We start from the raw sequence: 23,418 nt of genomic DNA on the forward strand, positions 1-23,418 counted from the left end.
TAAAATTCAGGGGAAAACGATACAGTAGTTAATTAATACCGATGGGGGAGGCGGAGGAAGCCAGCGTCTAAATATGAAACGAGTTTATCAACAGGTCTGGACAAGTTCTCCCCTCTCTGCTAGCCAATTCCCTCTAGAAATGTGAAAAGGAATCTAGATGGAATGTTTGTCAACACATTTAAGATAGGATAGGATGGAGGCTTTTTCAGTTTTTCTTTTTCAATAATTCAAGAAAAAAGGGAAGGAGATTGAAGTCACCAAGTTCTTTTCTCAACTGCTTGAATGGGACCTGGACAGGGCCATGAAAAAGAGATCATAGTCACTGTGTGGTCTCCTTTCTCCCCCCTCCTCCCCCCTCTCTCCCTCCCTCCCTCTTTCTCTCTCAATGGTATTGACTCTACCATTGGACTGCTGGAAGAGGACAGAGGACCATCAAATTAAGGGTTGCACCAAAGCAAAAGCTCTGGATAGGATTTTCATGGCTAAATAAAATTTGTCCCAGGCAGAAAAGGAGTATGCACATGTGACACCCTTCTGCATGCTGGCAATGGTGTGTGTGTGTGTGTGTGTGTTTGATAGGCCATATCCAAACATTTTGTGAATGGGCCCATCACATATCCTTAGAATTCCAAATGTATTCACTGGCCTAAATTACAAGCAAAAAGATTTTCCTAATGGTGAATGTTAATTGTCAGCTATACAACTTTCCATGTGGGGAGGTTGACTGTTCTTCATTGTACAGATTTATGCAGTATCTGGATGACCACCTATCAAGATTACTGCAGTAATTAATCTTTCACATGAATTGAACCACATGAATTTTGAAATGTCCTTCTCTACATCACTCTCACTAACCATCATCAATCTCAGTCTAGAAAAGAAAATTAGGCAGACATTATTCCAATTGTTTTAAATATCTTTCCCAAATCAAAACATAATCCAGAATTTGCAAACTTACTTTTTTTTGTAAGATATTTTATTAATTTTTATAGTTACAAATCTCTCATGCTTAGTAAACAACGTGTTGTCTGGGTCCACATATTTAACTTAATACATCTTCCATTCCTACTCTCTATTCCGTTTTTCTAGCCATTTGTAAAAAGTATCCCATGTTTGAAAGTATTTTGTGTCTTCTTTCCCTTTCATTTTCAATGTAAGCCTGTCCATTTCTGCACAGTTCAGAATTTTCTTAATTATGTCTTCTCATTTGCAATGCTGTGCAAATGTAATTCTTGCTGCTGTTAGTACATGTAGTATTAAATATACACTTTCTTTATCATAGTTTTCTGAGGTTATACCTACAAGCAATAATTCCAGCTTAAAATCTACATGGTTTTTTTTAACATTTTCTCTAACCACATATGTATTTTCGACCAGAATTTTTTTGCTTTAGGGCAAGCCCACCAAAGGTGGTAGTACATGCCTGATTTTTGCCTACATTTCCAACAATTGCTAGGCATATTTTTAAACATTTTTGCTAACCTTGCAGGTGGTAAATGCCATCTATAAAACATTTTGTATAGATTTTCTTTATAGGTAGAATTTCTAACCTTAATTGTGAATCTGTAACATTAACCTGGCATACAGGTTAGCAAAGTATTTTTGGTAACTGAATACTTTTTCTACAAAACAACAATAGTGGTAGTAGTAGTAGTAGTTTTAAGGGACCTTTGAGGTCTTCTAGTCCAACCCCCTGCTCAGGCAGGAAACCCTATACCATTTCAGACAAATGGTTGTCCAATCTCTTAAAAACTTCCTGTGTTGGAGCATTCACAGCTTCTGGAGGAGGGTTATTCCACTGATTAATTGTTCTAACTGTCAGGAAATTTCTCTTTAGTTCTAGGTTGCTTCTCTCTTTCATAAATTTCTGCATGATAGTTACTGAAGGAAAAAGAACCGAAAACCTAAAGATTTTAATCTGATTCTGGTACATAAAGACTTCACTGCAATGTCTTTGATTTTTTTTTAAAAAAAAAGCTTATGGGGTTATGTGCAATGCAGACTATAGCAGTAGTATGTTTTCTGTCCCACAGATAGAAGAATAATAATAATTGGAATGAAATAAATTGTTGCAAACTGGTATATTTTGAAAGTATCAGACCGTCTATCTCCAAAATTCATTTTAAGTACAATCGTCTCTGCAATAGCAAAAGTAGCTTCCAAAATTCAGGTTTGGTTCTCAGCTACTGTGCTGTCAGATCCATTATTTTAAATAAAAATGCAATCATTCTCATCTGAAGCAGGTAGCTGTCTGACAGTCTTGGCTGCAGATCATTAAGTGAATTCTTCATGTAAAAGTAAGATAGTAAGGAGATCATACAAAGACAGCTGCTCAAAGCATACCTGTTATTATTCATATCACTACCTCAAGGCCAAAATCAACAATGGGATAGGAAGAGATTATAATTGTCTTAGTTGTTTAAATGAATTCCGCAAGAAGTTTGTTTAGTCCTGATGAACTTTATCTTCTCAGACTTATTTGTATATCTTTTCATTGATCAAACTTTTAGTCTTTGGGCTGGTTAGCTTGCAAGCTTAAATAATACAATAAACACATGTCTGGATTCAAGATTACTTATATATCTTTCTTCTGAATCCCAGACTTGAAGAGAATCCCAGATAGGTCTATGCTTAAAGGTGTTGAAATTGCTCTTATGCTGCTGCTGCTGCTGCTGTTCCTACTGTTTTTTTCAAATTCCAGCCTGTGCACTGGGTTTTGAAACAAGTCCTGAGATTTAGTATTGGTTTGAATCAAATCTTGATTAATCCACCTACTCGTCAAATGATGGAATAATGCTACTTGTCTTCTTTTGGGATAATCTCAGAGCAGTTTTTGAGATTTCTTGGAAAACGCTTGACACAAATAGTTTACCAATGTGTACTATAAACACATTAAAGTATTGTCCCCTGGGAATAAACCATGAATTATATGATCTACTGTATATCTGGGAGCTTCTTGGAAATTCAAGCTGATCCAGCCCCATGAAAGGCACTCAAGATAAGTAAGATTCCAGATCTAGATTAGAAACCACAATCCATAGTACAGTGTTAGCAAGAACAACCAAGAATACTAAGTGGCTGATATGGAGACCACATAGATTTGATATCTCCTGGGCCCTGAAATAGTGAAGGAGAGTTTATTGTGCTAAGTTTTCAAATTGCTAAACTAATAAAAATAGTTATATTCCAGTTTGGACTTTGAACTGAGAGACAAGGTCTGGAATAGTTACTAAGAAGCTGATTGTTCAATATTAATGGTTCTATGTCATTTGGTTCATCCATAATGTGTACAAAGGCTGCTTGGAAGAGAGACCACTTACTAGGCTCCTGGATTCTTGTCCATCCATGAAAACTGGTGAAGGGAAATTGGCCAATAGACATTTGTTTGTCAGTGGGAAGTGCTTCAAATGGGAAGAATTGGGTCCAGCGGGAGTTTGCAGAAGTCAAGATGGTGCCCACTTTTATGCATATTATATATATATATATATATATATATAAAAGGTTCCCCCGCACATGCGTGCTAGTCATTTCCGACTCTAGGGGCTGGTGTTCATCTCCGTTTCAAAGCTGAAGAGCCAGCGCTTGTCCGAGGACGTCTCCGTGGTCATGTGGCTGGCATGACTAGATGCCAAAGGTGCACGGAACGCTGTTACCTTCCCACCGCAGTGGTCCCTATTTTTCTACTTGCATTTTTACGTGCTTTCGAACTGCTAGGTTGGCAGAAGCTGGGACGAGTAACAGGCGCTCACTCTGCTACATGGCACTCGGGATTCGACCCGCCAAACTGCCGACCTTCCGATCGACAAGCTCAGCGTCCTAACCCACTGAGCCACCACGTAAATATATATATATATATATATATATATATATATATATATATATATATATATATATATATATAGGTAAAGGTTCCCCCGCACATGCGTGCTAGTCGTTTCCGACTCTATGGGCCGGTGCTCATCTCCGTTTCAAAGCCGAAGAGCCAGCGCTTGTCCGAGGACATGTCTGTGGTCATGTGGCCGGCATGACTAGACGCCAAAGGCGCACGGAACGCTGTTACCTTCCCACCGTAGTGGTCCCTATTTTTCTACTTGCATTTTTACGTGCTTTCGAACTGCTAGGTTGGCAGAAGCTGGGACGAGTAACAGGCGCTCACTCTGTTACGCGGCACTCGGGATTCGACCCGCCAAACTGCCGACCTTCCGATCGACAAGCTCAGCGTCCTAACCCACTGAGCCACCGCGTCCCTCATATATATATATATATATATATATATATATATATATATATATATATATATATATATATATATGTATATATAATTAAGGTAGTACCTACGCAATTGCAACCCCACATATACATACATACATACATACATACATGTATATGTGAGGTTGCAATTGCGTAGGTACTACCTTAATTTTTTTGATTGATGGACAATCTGAATTATTCCTCAATTTCTTTTTAGACAGGAGTATGTAATCCAAGGGCTTAGGGCCCCTAAAACCCTTGAGATTTGTCTCTCCGGAAGGAGAAAATGATTAAATATGACTTAGAATAACCATATGAAGTACATAGAGCCTTGGTGGAGCAGTGGGCTAATGCCTCCTTAAGTAACACCAGCTGCTTGCAATTAGTGCAGGTTCGCATCCCACCAGGCTCAAGGTTGACTCAGCCTTCCATCCTTCCGAGGTAGGTAAAATGAGGACCCAGATTGTTGGGGGCAATTAAGCTGACTTTGTAATAATGCCGCTTGGGGGTGTGTGTGAAAGCCCTAATAAGCAGGCATATACATAGAATGAAGGCTACTGCTAAGCTTGTAAGCCGCCCTGAGTCTTCGGAGAAGGGCGGGATATAAATGGAATTAAAATAAAAAAATAAAAACTTTAATTAATGGAATGCTTATAGAATTCAGATTTAGATTTTGTCTTGGCTCTTGGCTTGTTTATATTTTAAAGTGTGTATATCACTCAAAACCAAGTGCATCCATTCATCTGCAAAAAAATGCATTTCAGTCTGAACACACTACAATATAACCAGTCAGAAACCCAAACTTTCTTTTAAAACAACAACAACAACAAAAGCTCTAGAATGAATGGGAATTCACTGCCTGACTTTCTCAGGTAGAACTGAATTTTCAGAAGTTTTCCATTCAGGTCAAAATCAAGTATGTGGGTGGAATCAACACTGGTTACCTTGGAGAACAGATGGCCATTAAATAACTGAGCTACAAATATTCTTCTTTATTAATACTTATGACTGTTTTTCACACTTACTACCATTGTAGCATCTCCCTGGTGATATAATCAATATTCAGATGCTTGGCAACTGATTCATATTTATGATGGTCACAGGGTCACAGGGTCATGTGATCACCTTTTGCGACCTTCTGATAAGCAAATCAATGGGGAAGCCAGATTTACTTAATAACTGTGTTGCTAACTTGACAACTGTAGTGATTTACGTAAGAACTGTGGCACGAAAAATTGTAAAATGGGACAAAAATCAGTTAACAACTGTCTTGCTTGGCAACAAAAATTTTGAACTCAGTTGTGATCATAAGTCGAGGACTAAGTCTATAGTGATTTGCATCTGCACTATAGAGTATACCAGAAAAAGCTGTTGCCTACTCATGGTAAGTCCAATGTTTGCAACCCACGATCCAGAATGCATTTGAAAAACAGCCTTGCTATTCAAAGTGAGGAAATATGTTAATAAGATATCCTTTCTATGAAAATGAAAGAACAGCCCAGCTTTGCTGCTGTTACCAGAGCAATTAAATCTTTTATGGTGTTGAATTTCTTTGTGGATTGCAGGCACCACCTTCAACGAGGGAAGGCAGAAGGCTATGGCTCCAAGATTTGATGTGATAATTGCCCAGAAAAGCAACCTCATTTTCTGGGAGAAGAAACCAGCTGCCACCTGCGTTTATTGCAGCATGTCCATGGGAAGACCTTGGGTTGCCAAGGTCTTTTTTTTTTCCCCTGGACAATGTGAATTTATGAGTTGGGAAGCTGATCAGCCAGAAACTACTCACACATACCGTGGGCAAGGGAAAAATTAGTTTAGTTCACCTTTGAAGGCCCACTGATCTGATATCATATTTCTAAATTGGATTATTCCTCAAAGTTCACCCTTCCCCAAATTTTGCAATGCTATCTTTCACTGATACTCATGTTAGGACTCCTCCTGGACTTTTAGCCACTGCTGAAAGAGGAAGCAGCAGCAATGGCCAGGAGGACCTTTGCACAGGTTCATTTGTGCACCCATTGCATTCTTTCTTAGACAAGGAGACGTTTCCTATAGTCACTCATACTTTAGTCACCCTACAATTGGACAATTGGAATGTACTCTGTTTGGGCTGTTAGGAATTGAGCAAAAAGGATTAAAACTAGGCATCCTCTGGAAATGATCAGTTGCATAGATTTTGGCTCAAATATCTGACTAGCTTATATCCAATTATATAGCTTTGTTGTTGTTGTTGTTAGTTGCGAAGTCGTGTCCGACCCATCGCGACCCTATGGACAATGTTCCTCCAGGCCTTCCTGTCCTCTACCATCTTCTGGAGTCCATCTAAGCTCACTCCTACTGCTTCAGTGACTCCATCCAGCCACCTCATTCTCTGTCGTTCCCTCCTTCTATTGCCCTCAATCTTTCCCAGCATTAGGCTCTTCTCCAGTGAGTCCTTCCTTCTCATTAGGTGGCCAAAGTATTTGAGTTTTAGCTTCAGGATCTGGCCTTCTAAAGAGCAGTCAGGGTTGATCTCCTCTAGGACTGACCGGTTTGATCGCCTTGCAGTCCAAGGAACTTGCAGGAGTCTTCTCCAGCACCATAGTTCAAAGGCCTCAATTCTTTATTATATAGCTTAATGAAGCATAAAGAAGACATCAGCAACTGTTAAGAAGTGGTTCAAAATGACTCAGCAAAAGGGACAACACCAAGAAACTATAGGCCTATAACATGCTTGCCTGTACAGTTTGCACATTAAATTATTAATTACTCATAGGATAATAGTGAACAATATACAAGATTATAAGAAAATAAAATCCTTCCAGTTGGAAGCAAAAGGAAATAAAGAAAAAGCAGAGGTCAACTTCGGATTGGTAAAACAGTTTTGGAAAATTGCAAAAGCTGAAAAATCAATTTGCACAATGTCTAGCTGGTTATGAAAAGGCATCTGATTCATTATCACATACTTGCATCATCAAATATTTGAAAACAATGTATTTAAGAAAAAACATTAGACTGTTTATAGAAAAAATAATGAAGTATCAGAAGGTAGAATTAGTGGTTGGAAATGAAAAATATGGGCTTGTCAACATTAGGAGAGACAACGTCCAGCGTGACTCATTATCAGCCTTATCATTTGTCATTGCTATGATTCCCCTATCAGTAATTTTGGGGGGGGGGAACAATTTTTAAACAACAAAAAATCCCATTTGCTTTATAAGTAATAGTCTGAAGCTTTATAGAAACTCAGAAACTGAAATCCAGTCATTGACAAATACTGGAAGAGTTTTTAGCACAGATATAGCAATAGAATTTGGCCTAGAGATATCGGAGCAAAATCGCAGACAGTAATGGAATTGAAATATCAAACCATCAGGAACAATCAGGACAAAATGACAAGTATCTGAGCATTTTACATTTGGATAATATTAAGCATGGACAAGTTAAAAATGTGATTAATAAAGGATACATCCAAAGAGTAATAAAGCTGCTAAATACAAAATTGAATGATGGAAGCACCTTCAAACCCCCAATATCTGGGCCCATACCTATGGTACAATGCACTGGTGGAATGATCAGCTGGACATAAGCTGAACTGGACAGTTTGGATTGTGCAGAAATGGAGGCGGAGGTTACCTCAAGTCAAACAAACTGTTGAAGAAGGAAAGCATGCATTGGCCAGTTACATAAAAGACAGCCAAGAACAAGCATGGATGTAAATTAAATATTGGAACTTTCTGAATGTGCAGGAAACAAATACATGAATATTGAAATAAAGTAATAAAAACAGGAACAGAATGCTAGCAAAAAAAAGATCACACAGCCAGTTTCTACAAAAAACTGAGGGGGAAGTGGATAATGATAAAACCTGGGAATGGGTTATATTTGGAACATTTTTAAAAAGAAACCAAAGACTTGATCTGGGTTGCTCAAGAGCAAATTATTTGAAATAATGTAATCAAGTCCAGAATTAAAACATTATTAAATTATTTAAAGTGCAGATTGTGTGAAGCAGCAGAGAGACAGTAGCTGTAATACTCAGCTTGGACAAGAAGATTGCATAAACTGATTATAAACAATAACACAGCAGCCAAAATGATTTATTGGAACACCTGTAAAAATAACCGTGTGCCATTAATGAAAAATTGAAGGGAACATAAAATTGAACAAGTAGTCAACAACGAGCATGTTAAAATATTGTGATAATCTCAAATGCCAACTGATAAAGTCTTGGTTGTCATATCACATCAGATTTAAGTGTGGTTGAGAAATGGTGGATAATTGATGTAGCAATACCAGGAGATAGTAGAAGAGAACAGAAAGAATTGGAGAGTATAACAAAGTATCAAAATCTGAAAACTGAAGTTGAAATATTATGGCAATCCCAATGCTTATCAGCACATTGGTGCCATATAAAAAAATTTGGACAGAATTTAGAAAATCTGCATTTACAAAATTTCCATCTATCAATTATCAAATATCACACTACTTGGATCCACACATATACTTTACTTATATATGCAGCATCCTGGGAACATGACATGTATGAAAGTCAACACCAGCTGAAGAACTGGCAGCTATGATTTCACACATTTATCTTTATACAAATAACAACCACACACATATTAAAGGAAAATTTTACATGCACAAGCATATTTGTAATCAAGAAAACAGCATAAAGCAGAGTTAGTATATTAGGAAAAATATTTGCCTCGAATGATATTCATTAGAAAGAAATTAAAAATGAAAACAAAATGCTTCTATAGTGAGAAAAATCTATCTCTCTTTGTGTATATATAAATATATTAACTCAAACTGATAGAGCAGTTAACTTACAAATAAAGAAAAATGAAAAACAAAAAACAAAAGCAAAACAGACAGTTTCCTCTTCTTCTCACTTGAGATCCTGAACAAACCTCTTGCCCACAAGTGTACAAATACTATACTCGGCACTGTGCAGATTAAATTTAAAAGTTATTTCCCTCTGGGATAAATGGATTGTGTGAAAAAGAAACTCCATAGTTTCAAAAATTACAGAGGAAATGGATTTGTTGTTGTTAGTTGCGAAGTCATGTCCAACCCATCGCGACCCTATGGACAATGTTCCTCCAGGCCTTCCTGTCCTCTACCGTCTTCTGGAGTCCATCTAAGCTCATGCCTACTGCTTTGGTGACTCCATCCAGCCACCTCATTCTCTGTCGTCCCCTTCTTCTATTGCCCTCAATCTTTCCCAGCATTAGGCTCTTCTCCAGTGAGTCCTTCCTTCTCATTAGGTGGCCAATGTGTTTGAGTTTCAAGGAAATAGATATATGTATCCTAATTAACAAAAATTAGAAAAGGCAGAAATAATTTTACATGAAAGCACATTCTTCCTCTTAGGTAGGTTGGTTTTTGATTAATTGATTGACAGGTGGATGATAATGCTTTCCCCTTAATCCCCTGCTCTTGAACTGATGGCAGTGTGGTACTAACAGAAGCCACCTGAGCCAGTGTTGAAAACTATTCTTAGGCGACTTGGATTAGCCTTGCAGTAGAAACCATTAATTTAAATATTAACTTAAGATAGTGCTTACTCTGAGTGTGTACTTTTAATTAGAACTTACTTATTTTATTTATTGATAGCTCATTTGCCTCTTCCAAATGGCTAAGAACATTTTTGTAAATGATCAAAACAAATTTATATTTTTAAAAAATCAAAACAAAGAACAAATCAGGAAAAATAACTTAGTAACAGCTCACCTTGAACCTATATTTTATCAAAAAAAGGATGGATGGATGGATGGATGGATGATGAAAGGAGGGAGGGAGGGAGGAAGGAAGGAAGGAAAGAAGGAAGGAAGGGAGGGAGGGAGGGAGGGAGGGAGGAAGGGAGGAAGGAGGCAAACAAATATAGAAGACAAATAAATAAGAGAGAGCCCAATTTTATGTTTAGGCAATTCAACATATTGGAAGGCCGGTAAAAATATCTTAAGATGCTGATTCTAAACACTCTTTGAAAGACAGCAGCAAAATATCATCAACTGAGCTCTGATCAATATACCCATAGTAAATGAGAGATTCATATCAATCTCATATCAGAAATGCCTGGGTTCCAGGAAGTAATTTAGCACTTAATATGGTTAATTAGTCTGATAATTAGAATTGTTCATTTTCTGCAAAAGCATAGAAGTACAGTCAAATCCACATCTATACAAGAGCTTTAAATGACCTTAGTGAGTGACAACAGCAAGCAGTAATTGTATTCTAAACAGAAGTTTAAGAAAACAAGGCTAATGGGGCAATTATGTGGATTCTAAATTTTCTTTACTGAACAGCTGCCATGTTGATCCTACTTGCTGAAATTGCTTTCTGTGTCCCATTTGGCAGGTATATAGACTGGTTCAATGAAGTTAGATCTCAATCTTCTTCCCAACATATAATTTCAGGTAACAAATTGAGATTCACAGTTTGAAATATTCCCCTGTGCAACCCACTCCATTTTCACTACAGCTGAAAAACTAACATATCACGGAATCAGCCAAGTTAAAAGACTAACTTGTCAAGAGATGGCTAGATTAGGTTTCTATCAGGAGGTTTCTGTTTTAAAGAAATGCATGCTCCCATTTGCACTGCATAATTTGACTCAAGTCTAAATTTATTATCTCAGGAGCAACCAAGTCTAAAATCAGGGATGCCTCCTGAAGAGGTTTTGGCTGGCCAATTGGGCCCCTGAAGTAGCCTGTTTTCTGAGAAAGACTTTGTTTGACTGTCCTCACAGTGAGTACCAGCAACAGTGACTTATTAGCCCCATCTGCCATTTTAGTTTTACACAAAGTCTCAGGCCTGAAAACCTGAAATAAGGCATTGTAAGAAATTAAAGGTATCTTTGCATGTTCAGAAAGGTTCCATTTTTAATATTTCACATACTGTACTATGTTACAAAGCCCTTTTACAGCTTGTGACTGATTACAGTATCTGCAGGGCCACATCTTCCCACCTTAACCATACTGATCAGGAGAAGATTTTGTCCTCTATTCTGGGAGATCATGGGATGGGGATGTGCTGCTTTAAGGTCATGGGGCTGGAATGTAGAATGACCTTCCATGGGAGACTTTTTTGTCTTCAAAATTGTCTGCCATCTGAAGAAACCTGAAAACAAGAGCTTCTCTGAAGGGCTGGTTAACGCCATCTATTTTGATTGGGTCATGGGTTTCTTACTACATGCTATTTTTAGAAAGGGCAATAGGAAAGAAACTTCCAATAACAATCTATTCAATATTTTAGGCATGGCCTCTGCACTTTAAGTTTAGCATCACCTGAATAAATTAAAAGATTGGGAGGAAATGACAAACATTTTACATTTAGAACAGACAGGATTTTATATAAGGCTATATAAAAATGTGGGTTAGGACGCTGAGCTTGTCGATCAGAAGGTTGGCAGTTTGGCGGGTCAAATCCCGAGTGCCGTGTAACAGAGTGAGCGCCTGTTACTTGTCCCAGCTTCTGCCAACCTAGCAGTTCGAAAGCACGTAAAAATGCAAGTAGAAAAATAGGGACCACTACGCTGGGAAGGTAACAGTGTTCTGTGCGCCTTTGGCATCTAGTCATGCCGGCCACATGACCACGGAGATGTCCTCGGACAAGCGCTGGCTTGTTGGCTTTGAAACGGAGATGAGCACTGGCCCCTAGAGTTGGAAACGACTAGCACACATGTGCAGGGGAACCTTTACCTTTATACAAAAATCAAGGGCTATGTTAATTCTTAATTCAGAAGTACATCAATGAATTAAAAAAAACTTTACATGATTTTGCCTCTCCCTTTGATAATCCTCGATAATGGAAGAAATCTCAAAGGACAGATATTGATAGACTTTGTATGTGTGTGCTTTTGAGTCAATGTTTGCAACTACCTGGAGTAGTCCCTACAGTTTTCTTGGCAAGATATTTAGAAGTACTGTAGTTTGTCCTTGCCTTGTTCCTATGGTTGAAAGAGAATGACTAGGACAAAGTCACCCAGATAGCTACATGCCCAAGATTAGAAGAGAACGTATGGTCTCCTAGATCCAGCCTTACATCTTAACCACTGTATCAAATTGGCTCTCATTGATAACTGCCTCTCACTCAGGCCAATAATCAAGCTTCATGCTGATATTACAACCAAAGTGACACTCAGTTCTCAAGAATTTTTACCAGATCCTGTGTCACTGGAGAGAGGTGTTAAATAGGATTGTTTACTCAGCCCTTTTTAATTTAATATTTGTCATGTAGTGGGTCTGACGCAAGGAAGAGACGCCAGCTGGAGTACGTGTTCAGGTCTTTATTGTGGGGGGATGCGTACTGGAGAACAAGGGCTGCCTGGCCTCTTTATATACCTGGCCCGGTAGGCGGCCAGCCAATGGGGTTGGCCCTAGGTTTCCCGCCGAAACTACGTTTCCCACCAAAACCGTCCAGGCCAACACCCCCTAGTGGCTGTTGCTATGCAGATGCCTGCACCTGGATACATAACACCCCTTCCCCCTTAGAGAAGAACCATCCTACAACTATGTACATGCATAACTATATACAATGTGTGCCAATACATATGCAGCGAGTTGGGGATCACTTGCAAACATAGTCCGCTAAATACGCTGGTGTCCTGTGGGGCCTCGTGGACTGTCTGGGTGTGGCTTCGCCCTGGCCTTGAACGTCTGGCTCATGATGCCCCTGTGCTGGGTTGAGTCTGGACGTTGGATTCCCACCTCCTAAGGTGCCCTGCTCCTGCTGCAGGGCCGGCTGCAGGAGGCCATCCTCCTCTAGTTCAGTGTCCGAACTGTTTCCGGTTGGTCTGGCCTCCTCTGGGGTGTGGCTATCCCGTTGGCCATGGGTGGTGATCAGACCCTTCCTCTGAGCTGGTCAATGTGCTGCCTGATGTGTCGATCCCCCTCCACCCCCACGATGTAAGAGAGAGGCCCCGTTTTTTCAGCCACAATCCCCGGAATCCATGGGTGCCCTGTCCCGTAGTTCCTTACCCAAACCAGGTCCCCCACGTTGAGTACCCTGTGTGATGAGGGTCTCTCAATCTCTGCCGACACTCAGTCAGGGTGCAACTGGTCAAGCTTGGTGATGAGGCGCCATCCCCATCATAGTTCTCCTGGGCTCTTCCCGGTGGCAACGCATGGTGTGGTGTGTTGGGCAAGCAAAAAATTCGCCAGTCTGTGATGCCAGTCCCCACTGATGATGCGCCGGAGTGCGTCCTTGGTCGTCCTTACCATCCGTTCAGCTTGCCTGTTAGTCTGCATGGCCCATCTCCTTCCCTGGCTTGTGCACCAGCTTGCAATTGTAAGCTGCAAGGAAGATGGACCACCGGAGCATTCTGGGAGATAGTATTTGGGGGGTCTGCTTATCCATTGTGAACAGGCCTAGCAGTGGTTTGTGGTCTGTGTAAATGGTGAACTCCCTGCCATATAGATAATCGTGGAACTTCTTAATCCCTGCCATGATTGCCAGGGCTTCCTTATCTATTTGGGCATAGTTCCTCTCTGCTCCAGACAGCGGCCTGGAATAGTAAGCTATTGGTATTTGAGCCCCAGTAGGCTCGAGGTGGCTTAGTACAGCCGTGCCGCCTTGGAGGGAAGCGAGAACGTGGCTAACCGTGGGGACTGGGTAAGCGTGCGGGTTTAGGGCGCGGTTCACCGAGCATTTGTAGATCCTCACCTCCCCATTGGGTTTAAGTGGGGTGACTATCGGGGTCTCCCACTCTCCCCCATCTACAGGCTCTAAGATTCCCTGGCCCACCAGCTTGTCCAATTCGCTCTCGATCTTATGCTTGAGCACGAAAGGGACTCGCCGCGGCCTGACCCTTATGGGAGGAACGCTCGGGTTTAACTTGAATGAGATGGGGGGCCCTGTGTACTTGCCCAGCTTCCCATTGAAGACATCTGCAAACTCCTTGCAGACGGCCTCGATGAATTCTCACTGGATCTGGTGGATCCCGGATACTGTGATTCCCAGGGCCTCACACCACTCTAGGCCGACTAGGCTGGCTCTCCGGCCCTCTACCACTATGACCTCCAGGTGCTCCTCGCGTCTCTTAAACCCCACAGAAATGGTGGCCTCCCCCTTTACCTTGACCGGCGAGTTTTGGAAGTCGGTCAGGGCTAAATTTGAGGGCCATAATTGAATCCGCTGCTTGCTCCGGCTGCTAATATAGTTAAGGGTCTCGTCCGAAATGACGGAGACCACCGATCCGGAGTCAAGCTCCATGCTGTAGGGGACGTCCTGCAAGCGGATTGTTAATCTAATTTTTGATTTGAGCAGCTGGCGGGTAGCCGTGTGGTGGATGGCCAGCCGGCTCTCAACATAGCCAATTCATAATTTGATCGGGGCCCCAGTACCTCTCAACAGCGATTCATCCTGGCACAGCTCGTAGATCTCTTCTTGGGGGTGGCGGCTACGACAGACTGCGGCTATGTGGCCTGTCTTCTTGCAGGCCCGACACGTGGGCGACCGGAACTTGCAGAGGCTGCGCACATGGTTTCCACTGCAGCCTGCACACTTCTGCGAGTTGTTGGCCAGCTTGGGCTTGTCCGGGCGCCCTCCTCATTGGTCGGGAGTCGACTTCCGCTGGAGGAGGTTGATGCTTCGTTTGTCCTCCTCGTCCTCGGCTGAGATGACTTGCTGGTGGATGCTGGCCATCTGGCTGCCGGTTCTGGATTCCTGGACAGCCTGGACAGCCCCGCAGGCCACTTCGTGGGCCAGGATGGCATCCTGGGCCTCCGGGAGCGAGACCTCATCTTTCGCGAACAGGCGCTCCTGCAGCCTCGTGTCTCGTAGGCCGCAAACCAGCCTGTCGTGTAGCCGCTCCTCCAGGTTCAAAAATTTGCAGGCGATGGCGGCTTCTTGCAGGGCGGCGATGTAGTCGGTCCCGGACTCGTCGAGACGCTGGTTCCTCTTCTCAAACTGCGACCTCGAAGCCAGTTTGGACATGCGGGGCCAGAAATTCACGTTAAGCTTGTTGATGAGGTCCCGGTAAGAGACGGTTTCTATGGCCTCCGGGGCGAACAGGTTTGTTGCGACCTCGAGGAGTGTGGGTCCGCCTATGCAGAGCAGGGCTGCCGCCTTCGAACCATCCTCCAAGATTTGGTTAAATCTCATATACAGCTCAGCATGCGACAGGTATTGGGCCCATTTCTCCGGGTGGCGGGTGTTGAACTCACGGGGTTGCCCTGTTCGTGCCATCGCCCTTCCGTTGGTTGCTGCAGTGTGTGGTCAAGATGCTTGTTGCGGTGGCCGGAGCCGGTCTCAGGTCTCTTGCGGTGGCTGGCAGTCGCGTTGGGGGGGGGAAAGGAAAAGGTTCCTCTTTTCCTTCAGCATGCAGTGTGTCCCCCTAGTGACTTCAGCTCTTCTGTCGGCCTAATCCCACCCTCGTCGCCACTGTCATGTAGTGGGTCCGACGCAAGGAAGAGACGCCAGCCAGAGTACGTGTTCAGCTCTTTATTGTGGGGGTGTGTGTACTGGAGAACAAGGGCTGCCTGGCCTCTTTATATACCTGGCCCGGTAGGCGGCCAGCCAATGGGGTTGGCCCTAGGTTTCCCGCCGAAACTAGGTTTCCCGCCAAAACCATCCAGGCCAACGCCCCCTAGTGGCTGTTGCTATGCAGATGCCTGCACCTGGATACATAACAATATTTATTTTGACATTGCAGTGGCTAAGAAATCACCACACTTTTTCTCCCCCTCCCTGAGTGAACATAAGATTTCAATCATAATATATGCCAGTGATATGGATCTTATATTCTGCACTGAGATTGGCCTTTTTTAAAAAAAAATCAAATTGACCAACTATTGTGAAAGTGACAAATTAAGGATGAACCGTGACAAAGCAAAGGCCTTTGGCAAAAGAAACATTAAAATAGGAACTCAATTAATCTCCATGACACAGAAAAATGCCTTTCCTTTAAACACTTAAGTAGCTTTTAGCAACCAACCAACACTCAGTATGGTTTATCTGCTCCATAGGATGGCAGTTATTAATACTTGTACTCACTTATTTCATGCTAAAGTGATAGCTCGGATATTATATGAGGTTCAGATCTGTGGGTAGAATGAGTGCTTAGTTGGAATTGATCTGGAATAATTTCTTAAAGAAGATTTAGGGCCTCCCTCAGGTATTTCTGTTGCTTACCTTAGGACGAAAGTAAGATTGCCTCAGTTGCGGTTAGCTTTCCCTTGCTAAGGCACAATACAAAATTTGAAAGCTTTTATTTTGTTAAATCTTGTATTTAATCTTGTCTTAAATGAGTAGTAATCAGTGGACTAAACTCATGTCTCCTATCCTAAATTGGCATTGCCTGCCTCCTCAGGAGAACTTAGTTCTTGGAGCAGTGACAAGAGATACATTTTTTGAATGAGATGCTTGAGGTACACATTTCAAAGCTTTCCTCTTACGTAAAATGAGGACCCAGATTGTTGGGGGCAATAAACTGACTTTGTAATAATGCCGCTTGGGTGTGTGTGTGTGAAAGCCCTAATAAGCAGGCATATACATAGAATGAAGGCTACTGCTAAGCTTGTAAGCTGCCCTGAGTCTTCGGAGAAGGGCGGGATATAAATGGAATTAAAATAAATAAATAAATAAAATATTACCGTGATAAGAAACATAGAAGTTCTCCCATTATTTGGTCAACATCATCAATGCTTCATGGAGGCAGGCTTTTAGATTGCTCCCTTTTCGGATCATATTCACTGAAAGAAGGTTGTGTATAAATGTTCAGGGCAACAGGGCCTCTGCTCTTGTTATGTCAGCCAAGGGAAGATTATCATTCTTTCACGCATCCTACTTATGGATGAAAACAGAGGGGAAAATATTAATGATAAACACTTCTAAGGGATCAGATGCTGAACTACTAACCTTGCGAATATGACTCCAGCTATTTGAAATCAAATTGCTATCTTGGTCATACTCTACTTTAAACTTAGAATATTTTCAATTCTCAACTTTAGTATTTATTTCATATTAACTCAGTTTTCTGTATGGCTTTTCTTAATTGTTGTTGCTTATTTTTCTCTTTTTCCTGTTATTACTAATTTCATTCTCTTTTATCTTATGTAATAGTAGAAATATTCTATTAAGAAATAAACGGTGAAGGTTTTTTTCAGTGAATAATTTTTTTTGAACGTGTCAAACTATAAACAAAAAGACAAAATACAGGTAACCCTCAACTTACAGTGCTTCATTTAGTGACTATTCAAAGTTAAAACAGCACTGGAAAAAGGTGATTTATGATCATTTTTTACATTTAAGACTGCTGCAGCATTCCCACAGTCAAGCATCAACATTTGAATGCTTGGCAACTGGTTCATATTTATGATAATTGCAATGTCCTGTGGCTCCTGTTATCATCTTTTGTGACATATGACAAGCAAATTCAATGGGAAAACCAGATTCACTTAACAACCATGTTACTAACTTAACAATTGAAGTGATTCACTTAACCATCGCAAGAAAGGTTGTAAAATGGGGCAAAATTCACTTAACAATTGTCTCAGCAATAGAAATTTTGGGTTTCATTATGGTTGTAAGTCAAGGACTACCTGTATCCAACTTTTTTGCAAAAAGTTGAATAAATAATGAAACACCTACAGTGGAAAATTGGCTATAAAATTAACCAAACCTGCAGACGTGGCAAAACTGATCAGTTTTGGTCAGACAAAATGACAGGCTTTTCTGAAAGACTCGAAATGTTATATGGACTTTTTGTTGAAAAAGAAAAGATTGAACTGGTGTTTTCTGGATGCGGAAATTTTTAAAAAAGCCAAAGAGCATAGAATAAGATGGTAATTACTTGATAGAAAGAAGGTGGGAGTTTTTTGTTTTTTTTCTAATTTCAGTCTTTTTTTCTTACTTTCTCCGTTTTTAAAATTTGCACATATTTGCTATATTGAAAAATTCTAATTAAAACCAAACAGTTAAACATCTGATCTTTCCTACTTTAACAGAGTGAAGGAGGGGAATATATAATGTTTTGGCTGCAGGAAGAAGGAAAAGCAGGTTCCAGGTAATAAACCTGCACAGACCTTCAAAGATAACAAAATTCCAGACAGCTATAATTATGCATTAGCAGTAGAACTGGAAAAAAAAAGAACGAAGGAAAGAAAGAGAGGAGGAAAAGAGCAAATGAAAAACCACAATAACAATTGCAAAGGCCCGAAGCCAAGTACAGAAGCTTCAGTTTAATGGAAGCCCAAGGAGGAGTTAATAACAAGACAAGAGAAGGTTTTACAGACAGCTTGGCGTCTGGCCTCCCACACACAGCTGAAGTCCTGTTCACTATTGTAAGCGGCAGCCCTGCCAGTAGTAGCAGCAGCAGCAAGCACTTCATGAATAAAGACACCAAGGACAAAAATCCAGACAGTGGAGAAGGACAACTGTTTCATCCAGGGGATTAGCTGTCAATATGTTTCCTACTTTGCAGAAAGGGGTGACCTAGCAATCTTGATCTACTTGACCTTGATCTTCATGTAGACGTTGCTTTGGCTAACGCAACAGTGCACGTGACTGCACTAGACCCTCTGGTTTGATGTACAAAAACGTGGCCTGGGTTTGGGTGACACCCTTAGCCAAGTCAGTGGAAGATCTAATGGCTGCATCTGCTCAACATACAAAATCCCAGTTGGATTTAACTTTGATTAGGCTTTTCTTGGCTTCCTATGCCATCTTAATCTAGCTTGTTTTTATTTATTTATTAAATTTTGTGCTGCCCATCTCACTGTTGAGTGACTCTGTTTACTTAATTGATGGTTCAATTTATGGCCCAAAGATAGAAAAAAAGGGACTAATGTGATATTCAAATTAAAGGAACTATGTCAACATAGGCAAGATGAGCTTTCCAATGTTTTTCTTTCTTAACACCAGGTGACTAAGAAAATTCAATTGCTGTGGTGATTTGATGAAAGATTGCATCCTGAACACAGAGCAAAATTGGAGTGGGAGGGTAGAAGATTCATAGCAAGGTATGAAGGTAGAAGATTCATAGCCAGGGTGTCACAATCCTAAAGGCCATCACTCCAATAATTGCCTAGGAATCAACTGTCAGTTGTTAGGCAGCAAAGGTCCCCTCCAAAGGTCTTAAAAACTGGTTACAATATTTCAAATACATTTTTTCCCTCTAAGATGGCTGCAGCCTGCAACTGAGCTTTGATGGGAAAGGACGATTTACGGCCTTTGGGGCATTGAGGGGGCTGCCATTTTTGTGTGGTCTTGGCTTGCCCCTTCTGGGTCATGGCTTGTGTTGGAGAGGTGGAGGTGGAGGTGGAGGTGAACTGGGATAATCTTTTCCCCCTGCGGCGCCCAGTGCCCGAGGCTTCGGCGTTTGCAGCAGGAGCTCTGAGGCCTGCGGCAACTTTTTTGGATCATGGCTGCATTGAAGAGATAGAGGTGAGCCGGGGCGGTGCCCAGCGTCCGAGACCTCAGTGTCTTCGGTGAGAGCCCTTGAGGCCTGCGGCAGCCTCTTCCTGATTGCAGCCCATATCGGAGAGGCCGAGGTGGATGGCTGGCTCAGAATTTGCTGCCACCATTTGGCATCGTTGGTGGCTTCTGATGTATTGGTGGGGCCTGGCGACATGGGGCAGAGGGGGGGTTGGCTGCTTCTTGCCTGGGCCTGGAGCCTGAAGCTCGGGACTGGTTTGCATCTGTCCATCGCTGGAGCTGTGGGAGCCTTCATGGAAGAATTGAGTGTTCTGGACTGTGCTATCTGCCTTGGTGAACGCTGGGGTTGCGGACTGAGGCCTTGGCTGCTGCTATTTGATCAGCGGCAGTGTATGTCCCCAGAACCGGGTGTGTTTTTGTGTTGCCATCACCCTAGTCATCGAACCTCTCCATTCTGCTACCATCACCCTAGTCATCAAACCTCTCCGTTCTGCGACCTTGCCCGGAATCTGGACAGTTTGTTATCCCTCGGAGTGGAAGATCTTGAGCTGTTGCTGGTGTCTCTTCAGGTGTCGCTGAGTTTTGTCATCTGGTTTGCCATGGTGAGAGAACGACAACCTTACTCAGCTGGAAACTTTTGGAGACTTCCAGAACAGCACATGGTCGCTGTGAGAGAGCGACCATGCTCGGGATTACACTGTCCAGTTCTTTGGCTTATTTCCATCATTTACGTTTCCATCTGTTTTTGCCGATTTCGTCCCTCCCGGCTGTCTGATTGTTACTGATGGCCTTTACATTGGTTTATTCTGTGGCTGAATTGCTAGCCCTGAGGGAGTCCCCCCCTCTCTCAGGAATGGCCTTCTAACCTGTGTCGCCTTTTTCTTAATGACAGGTCTTCGGACCCCAAGAGGTGGCATGGCACAAAGAGGAAGTTACAGGGTTTTTTATGTAAATTTTTAATTGGTTAGGGAGGGGGGAGGAATGTAAGATTCGGCTAAAATGTGGGGAGGTTCTGCCGGATCAAGTTCAGTCCAGGTTGGCTGAGGGTCGTGGTGGTGGGGGAACGGGGTGGAGGGTTCTTGGGGCTCGGGGGGAAGGGATGGGGACAGTGATCCCCACGGGGATTGGGAACAGTGGCAGATGGATGAACAGAGGGCCATACCGAAACCTGGGAGCACGCCACTGCTGTCTTCGAGCAGTTGCGCGCTCCGACCCTCTGGTTTCAACCTGCTTTCCCAGGGGTGTGGGAGGGCAGACCCCTGAGCTCAGGCTGGTTTATTTGAATGCCAGGTCTGTGGTGAATAAAGCTCCCCTCATCCGGGAAGCGATCGAGGAGGAAGGCGCGGACCTGGCATGCATTACGAAAACTTGGTTGGGCCTGGAAGGAGGGGTTCCTCTGATTGAATTGTGCCCACCAGGTTTCCATGTGCTGCACCAGCCTCAGGCTCAGGGTAGGGGCGGTGGGGTGGCAGTTGTCATTAAGGAGACCCTTTGTCCGCGGGAGGCCTCTGCCCCTCAGATAGATCGGTGTGAGTCTCTCCTTCTAAGGTGGGGCCCTGGAGGTCAGTTGGGCCTGTTGCTCGCGTACCTATCTCCCAGCTGCATGCCAATGGCCCTGCCCGGGCTACTCAACGCTCTCTTGGGGTTGGCGGTTGAGTTTCCCAGACTTATTGTTCTGGGTGATTTCAACCTACCTTCCCTGGGGGGGCATTGGGGGGGCTCGAGAGTTCATGGCTTCCATGATGGTCATGGACCTGACCCAGATAATTCAGGGTCCGACTCATGAGGGGGGAAACGCGCCTGACCTTATTTTTATCTCTGGGCAGTGGCTTACTGATCTGGGTGGGGGTTCCCCAACTCTTCAACCCCTTTCATGGACCAATCATTATCTCCTACGGCTTGGCCTCTGTTATGCCACCTCCCGTCACTGGGATGTGGAACTGACTTGGTGGTTCCGCCCCAGGTGCCTGATGGATCCAGAAAGGTTCCAGATGGTGCTTGGGTTGATTCCTGCCTCCCTGTCCCACAGCCTGGTTGGGACCTTGGTGGACGCCTGGCAACGGGCTGCCTCTGAGGCTCTCGACCGTGTTGTGCCTTTGTAGCCTCTGACCCGGCGCAGGTCCCAGTTAGCCCCTTGGTTCTCCGTGGACCTGCGAGAGATGAAGCGCCGGAGGAGGGGCCTAGAGAGCAGTTGGAGATTCAGTCGGTCCAAATCTGACTGAGCACAGTTAAGATCTTTTACTAGATCTTATCTTGTGGCAATGGAAGTGGCGAAGCGTGCTTACTTCGCCACTCTCATTGCGTCCGCAGATAACTGCCCAGCCGCCCTGTTTAGAGTGACCCATTCCCTATTGAATCAGGGGACGAGGGAGGACCCTTTGCGGGGACAAGTTGAGGAATTTAGTCAGCATCTGCTGGACAAAATCGCTCAGATCCGGACCGGCCTGGACTCCGAATAGGCAGTATCTGACGGGGGGGGGAAGCGACAGGTCTTGTTGATACCATTTGGGATGAGTTCGACCCTGTGACTCCAGATGAAGTGGACAGAATCATGGGAAGACTGAGTGCCACCACGTGTTTGTTGGACCCGTGCCCCTCCTGGCTGGTGTATGCGACTCAGGAGGTTACACAAGGCTGGCTCCAAGCAGTTATCAATGCTTCTTTGAGTTAGGGGTGCTTCCCTGCCGCCTTGAAGGAGGCGGTGGTGAGGCCCCTCCTCAAGAAGCCTGTCCTGGACCCAGCTAATTTGAACAACTTTCATCCTGTCTCCAACCTTCCCTTTATTGTGAAGGTTGTTGAGAGCATGGTGGCGCGGCAGCTCCCACTGTGTTGTGATTCAGGGTCAGCCTGTGGGTTCGGCAGTTGGGTCGGACGACTCAGAGGAGAAGGGGTGTGTTGAAGACCTTGCTGAGGGGGTTGAAGATCTTGCTGATGATAGCCCTCAGCCAGGCTCCTCCCACTTGGTCACCACGGAGACCCAGCTGTGTGAGCCTGACAGTGTGGATGAAGATGACCCACAGCTGGCCCTGTTCAAGGACGCCCGACGCAGGAGGCAGTCAATTAGGAGTAAACAGAGGAAGGCAATGGGGCTTCTCGGAAGGAGGCAGAGAGAAGCCACGCCCTGAACTCTGTATAAGGGGAATGTCTGGGAGGGCTGGTTTGCTGAAGGCAACCGCTCGGATGGTTCATGTTTCTTAAAGCTCCTGTTTCTTGCTTCGTGTCTTGTTTGTTTTTGTAGCTATAAATTTGGCAGGCATAATTCTAGCCTCTTGCCGTTTGTAAAGGGGTTGACCCTGCCTTTTCTGCAGGGCCGGTAGCAGGCTGGTACAGAACACACTGGTTCTGGAGGAACCAGTATCTGGACCCGTGCCAATCGGGTTTTAGGCCTGGGTACAGCATGGAGACGGCATTGGTCACGCTGGTGGATGATCTCTGGCGGGCCCGGGATAGGGGTTATTCCTCAGTCCTGGTCCTATTAGATCTCTCAGCAGCTTTTGATACCATTGACCATGGTATCCTGCTGGAACGTCTCAAGGGGTTGGAAGTGGGAGGCACCGTTTTATGGTGGTTCTCCTCCTACCTCTCGGGCCGTTCGCAGTCGGTGTTGGCAGGGGGGCAGAGGTCGACCCCAAGGCCCCTCACTTGTGGGGTGCCTCAGGGGTTGGTCCTCTCTCCCCTCCTGTTCAACATCTATATGAAGCCGCTGGGTGAGATCATCCGTGGTTTCAGAGTAAGGTACCATCAATATGCTGATGATACCCAGCTTTTCATCTCTACCCTGAACCAACCCAGTGATGCCCTCGA

The sequence above is a fragment of the Vipera berus genome (assembly GCF_964194415.1).
Source record: "Vipera berus genome assembly, chromosome: Z".
NCBI classification, from domain to species: Eukaryota; Metazoa; Chordata; class Lepidosauria; order Squamata; family Viperidae; genus Vipera; species Vipera berus.